Source organism: Oncorhynchus mykiss, chromosome 22 (assembly GCF_013265735.2).
Source record: "Oncorhynchus mykiss isolate Arlee chromosome 22, USDA_OmykA_1.1, whole genome shotgun sequence".
In the NCBI taxonomy this organism is placed as follows: domain Eukaryota; kingdom Metazoa; phylum Chordata; class Actinopteri; order Salmoniformes; family Salmonidae; genus Oncorhynchus; species Oncorhynchus mykiss.
Genome location: NC_048586.1, coordinates 30423043 through 30429042, shown reverse-complemented (window position 1 = coordinate 30429042; position 6000 = coordinate 30423043).

Here is a 6000-nt window from a genome sequence, read left to right as displayed (position 1 = left end):
TGATTGTTCCTGTCACTGTGTTTGTTGTCACAGGATAGGACTGTTTTGCGTTTTCACATTTCTTGTTTTTGTTAGTTTGTTCATGTGTAGTGATTTATTAAAACATGAATAACCACCACGCTGCGCTTTGGTCCGCTTCTCTTCCTCCTACAGACGAACGCCCTTACAGAGAGGGGTTTGACTTTTTTGCTTTGGCTATCTGCTTGTGCAGAATGAAAGCATTTACTGTAGAAATGTCCACAAAGTGGTACAAAAAAGGTCTTCTACCACATCCTGGTCTAGTGGAGGACCTGGTGGTAGCCTATCAGAGCAACAGATAGGTTGACACCCTCCATGCTGGAATTGTAGTCATTCACAGAAACAGGGGCATTCTTCCTCACCCATGCCCCGTTATTGAATGCCTTATGCTGTGTGGGGAGCTTGGTTACTTCCCTAGTGTCCTTCCATTTCACAAAAAGCAGCGTGTTAGTCCTGATCCAACGTGCGGTCCCCTTCTCCACTGTCTTTGCCATGTCGTTTACCTTGGTCTTGGGGAAACCTATTCTGTTAGGACAAATGGTGCCACAAGCCCCCATTTTCTTTTTCAAGAGGTCTATGAAAAGCATGGGACGAGTATAAAAATGGTCCACAAAGAGCTTGTACCCACTGCCAAGTAAGGTGAAGTCCATCAGCTGCATGACAGAGTCATAACTAAGGCCCTTCCCAGTGGGTGTGATCACCTTGCCTTCATAGATGAAAAGTTCCACGTGTAGGCATAGGCTGAATCGGCTAGCACAAAGAGCTTGTAGCCCCATTTGGTCTGCTTATTTTTCATATATTGCGTCAAGACAATTCAAGCCTTTAAGGCAACCATGCGCTCATCTATAGATTCATTTTGAGCAGGCTGGAAGTACGTTTTGCATGCCCACCATGACTTTTGCAATACAATCATACCCTGCAGTGCCCTTCTTCTGGTCATTCTCCTGATCCTTTTGTGGATCACTCATGTGAAGAGTATGGTTGATGGCCAATAATCGGTTTTCACTAATGATGGAGGTGGGGAACTGGCACCGATAGTGGGGACTTGCTCCAGTTGTCAACTAGTCTTGATACCTTTACCAGTCCCATGTAAATCACCAAGGAAATGTAGTTGAGCATGACAACCATGGTGACAGGTTTCTAGGACATCTTCCTTCCCCCCTGCTGCAACTGTGGGCATTCCGGTCTTTTGGGTTTAAACCTAAATTGTTCTGGCTCCTCATCATCCTCAAGGACCGTATGTCACCGGTCCTCAGTTTCTTCTCCCTCTTGTGCTGCTTCCACTGCCTCTCCTTTGTTGAGGCCTAGATCTCCTCCCTGCCCTGCACCTCCAGATGAACTTGCAGTGGGAAGTGGTGCCAGGGCCTGCAGTGGGGGGGTTGAAGAGGAGTGGGGTCTTTGTCGAGTGGTGGTTGTAGAACCATCAGACGGGTGATTGACATTGCAGTGGGGGGTGAAGACCTTGACTGGTGGCAGCACTTGCTGGGGAGGGGTCTCTCCCTAACGTCATCATCCAAATCCTCTGCATCCTCCACTCTGTGGTGAATAAAATAATGGGATATTGTTGTAAGTCACAGAATTACAGCTAACTAAATATACAAAATGACATTACTGTAAAGTAAAAACACCAAGCATAAACTTCACCTGTACAGTGACTCACATAGAAGGTGAAGGACACACAATGCAAACAGTAACACTTTGGAGACAAAGGCAGAGGTGAGAACCACAAATAAACAATGGCCATGAGAGAGTAGTGGCCTCTACAAAGTTACAATAATGGAACTTAGAACAGGAAACAGTGTAGTAATATGGAACATAGCCAATAACTACTTTGGAATTATATAACATTAAAATGACTTGTTACATAGGCTTATGTAAACTAAATCCAAAGAACAGAAAGCAGACAACTTATAAAAAACTAAATACATATAGTAAATTAGCTATATAATGTCATTAAAATAAGTGTGGATCGCCACTTTTATTAGAAAGCAATCTTCGTCGGCCGAGTCAAAATCCTCATTGTCCAAATCGCTCCCCTGATCCGAGTCCAACTCTAGGTTTTTATTCAAAACTCCTATGTCGGTATACTTATTCATAGCTGCCTTCTTTTAAGGGGCCTGTTCAATATTCTTAGTTTTTAACTTCTCCCATTTGAGAAGCCATCTTTCATGCTAAAGCAATTCAATTAAAGAGATTAAATCTGTTTACAACGTAAACAATGTATGTCAATGTAGTGTGCTCAGTGCGTCTCGTCTCTGAGACAGGTAGCAATAGTTCGCATTACGAATAAAGATGTTTGCTGTTTGGTGAAAATGTTGTGTAAAATAAACATTTTCATTCTCGGGGCTGGTGATCAAGGTCACAGGCAGACAAATAAGATATCCTCATGATCTGTGGAGTCCCGGCTTTCAGTGTGTATCAACGTATTTCGTGTTTATTTCGTTTGTTCTTCACAACGCTAACCTGAATGTAGTTAGCAACCATCTTGAAACGAGGTCATTGGTTCGGCCTGCCTTTATACAGTTGTATGCCCATATATGGTAGTAAGTCACACCAAAGATTTGAAAGCACCGATCAATAGCCAAGATACTCAGCTTTCCGCAGACACCCTGCTTTTGCAGATAGGGGTTACCGTTCTCATACCAGACTGAATTGAATAAAACAAATACAATCAAATAAGGTATTTTATATTTAAGAGGTTACAACCTTCCTTACATTTAAGAGGTTAAAACCTTCCTCCTAGACTACACCATAAAGCAAGACTTGGCCACAGACATCCTAAACCCGCTTATCAGAGACCAATCTTCCACAACTCCCACAGCTTCTTGCATCTTCCTCATTGCATACTTCCCTTCCCACCTCTCTCCCATATATCCCCATCATGACATTCAAGGCCACACCCACTCCCTGTTCCACCTCCTTAAATATGTAATATATCATCAGGGAGAACATAATCAGACTAACCACACTTCCCTGAGGAGTAACGTTGTCCACTTCAAACCCCATTGACAATTCTGACCCCATCCTCACCAGTATGACTAGATCAAACAGGATTTCCATGATCCAGTTATACAGACGACCCTTAGTGCCCAATGCACTCAACTTGATCTACAATCCTTCCCTCCACATGGTATAGTAAGCTTTCTCAATGTAGAAGAAAAATACCATACTCATTACCTCTTTTATTTTCAGGGCCTTGGCGATCTCTGTACTAACTGTCACCAGGGCATCCATGGCAGACCTCCCTCTCCTGAACCCACTCTGTGCTACGCTCATCAAGCCCCTGACTTCCAAGAGATACATCATCCTACTCACTATAATCTTTTCCATCAATTTATACATGTTCGATGTCAGCGCTATAGGCCTATAGCTGCCCACCCTAGCGGGATCTTTACCTGGTTTAACAAACGGCAACACAACTGCACGTTTCCACCCAGAAGGTATCAATTCAATTCAAGGGGGTTTATTGGCATGGGACACATATGTTACATTGCTAAAAAAAAAGTTAAATAAACAATAAAAAGTTAACAGTAAATATTACATTCACACTAGTTCCAAAAGAATAAAGACATTTCAAATATCATATTATGTCTATATACAGTGTTGTAACGATGTGCAAATAGTTTAAGTACAAAAGGGAAAATAAATAAACATAAATATGGGTTGTATTTACAATGGTGTTTGTTCTTCACTGGTTGCCCTTTTCTTGTGGCAACAGGTCACAAATCTTGCTGCTGTGATTGCACACTGTGGTATTTCACCCAATAGATATGGGAGTTTATCAAAATTGGATTTGTTTAGAATTCTTTGTGGATCTGTAATCTGAGGGAAATATGTGTTTCTATTATGGTCAAACATTTGGCAGGAGGTTAGGAAGTGCAGCTCAGTTTACACCTCATTTTGTGGGCAGTGTGCACATAGCCTGTCTTCTCTTGAGAGCCAGGTCTGCCTACAGCGACCTTTCTCAATAGCAAGGCTATGCTCACTGAGTCTGTACATAGTCAAAGGTTTCCTTAATTTTGGGTCAGTGACGGTGGTCAGGTATTCTGCCACTGTGTACGCTCTGTATAGGGCCAAGTAGCATTACAGTTTGCTCAGTTTTTTTGTTAATTCTTTCCAATGTGTCAAGTAATTCTCTTTTTGTTTTCTCATGATGTGGTTAAGTCTAATTGTGTTGCTGTCCTGGGGCTGTGTGTGTATCATCACCCTAGTCCTCCACATCCTTTTATACAACCCTAACACTGCTTCCATCACACTGTCCGGTGCATGCTTAAACATCACATAACACACTATCTTCTCCGGGAGCAGTACGCCCGCAGCGTTACAACGCCCTTGTCATCTCAAACATATAGAACGACCACTGAGTTATTGAACGTGGCAATAGATATGTGCGGAAGAAAAACTAGTATGGCGAAGCTGCTGGAAGTTGTCCTCCGGTAGTAATTGGCAAAACCTAAGAACCGCTGCACCTCCTTTACCGTGGTCGGGGTCGGCCAATTACGCACAGCCTTGACGCGGTCACACTCCATCACCACCCCCGAGGTGGAAATGCGATAACCCAGGAAAGAAACGGCTCGTTTGGAAAACTCACATTTCTCCGCCTTCACGTACAGGTCATGCTCCAGCAGTCGCCCAAGAACCTTGCGCACCAGAGACACATGCGCGGTGCGTGTGGCGGAGTAGATCAAGATATCTTCAATATACACCACCACACCCTGTCCGTGCAGGTCCCTGAGAATCTCATCGACGAAGGATTGAAAGATGGCTGGAGCATTCTTTAACCCGTACGGCATGACGAGGTACTCATAATGGCCAGATGTGGTACTAAACGCGGTTTTCCACTCATCTCCCTCCCGAATACGCACCAGATTATACGCGCTCCTGAGGTCCAGTTTCGTGAAGAACTGCGCCCTGTGACATGATTCCACCGCTGTAGCGATGAGAGGTAGTGGGTAACTAAGACCTCGATAATCAATGCACAGATGCAAACCACCCTCCTTTTTCTTCATAAAAAAGAAACTCGAGGAGACGGGTGACATGGAGGGCCGAATGTACCCCTGTCCCAGAGCTTCCGTGACATATGTCTCCATAGCCAACATCTCCTCCTGGGACAAAGGATACACGTGACTCCTGGGCAGTGCAGCATTTACCTGGAGGTTTATCACGCAATCCCCCTGTCGATGGGATGGTAATTGGGTCGCCTTCTTTTTACTGAAGGCGATAGCCAAATCGGCATACTCAGCTGGAATGCGCACGGTGGAAACCTGGTCTGGACTCTCCCCCGTCGTCGCACCGATGGAAACTCCTACACACCTGCCTGAACACTAATCAGACCACCCCTGGAGAGCTCCCTGTCTCCACGAAATCCTAGGATTGTGAATAGCCAGCCAGGGGATCCCCACCACCACTGGAAACGCAGGGGAATCGATAAGGAACAGACTAATCCGCTCCTTATGACCCCCCCTAATCATTACCAGAGGAACCCTGGCCTCCCTGACCAGCCCTGACCCTAATGGTCGACTATCTAAGGAGTGCACGGGGAAGGGGGGTCTACCTGTACTGAAGGAATCCTCAACCTCTGGGCGAGTCCGTGATCTATAAAGTTCCCAGCTGCACCCGAATCGACTAGCGCCTTATGCTGGAGAGAAGGAGAAAACTTAAGGAAGCAAATTAATAAAAACATGTGACCAACAGTAAGCTCTGGGTGAGTGTGGTGCTGACTCACCTGGGGTGACCGAGAAGTGTTCTGCCTGCCCTCTCGACTCCCAGATGGACTCCTCCAGCACCGACCGGAAGTGTGCCCTCTCCGGCCACAGCTGGTGCAGGAGGAGCCTCCTCCTCCGGTCTCCCTAGATGCAGCCCCCCCTAGCTCCATAGGTATGGGAGCGGGAGGGCCAGGAGGTGGAACAGACAGGACCCTTTCAGAACGTCCGCGAGCAGCCAGCAGATTGTCTAGACGGATTGACAGGTCTATGAGCTCGT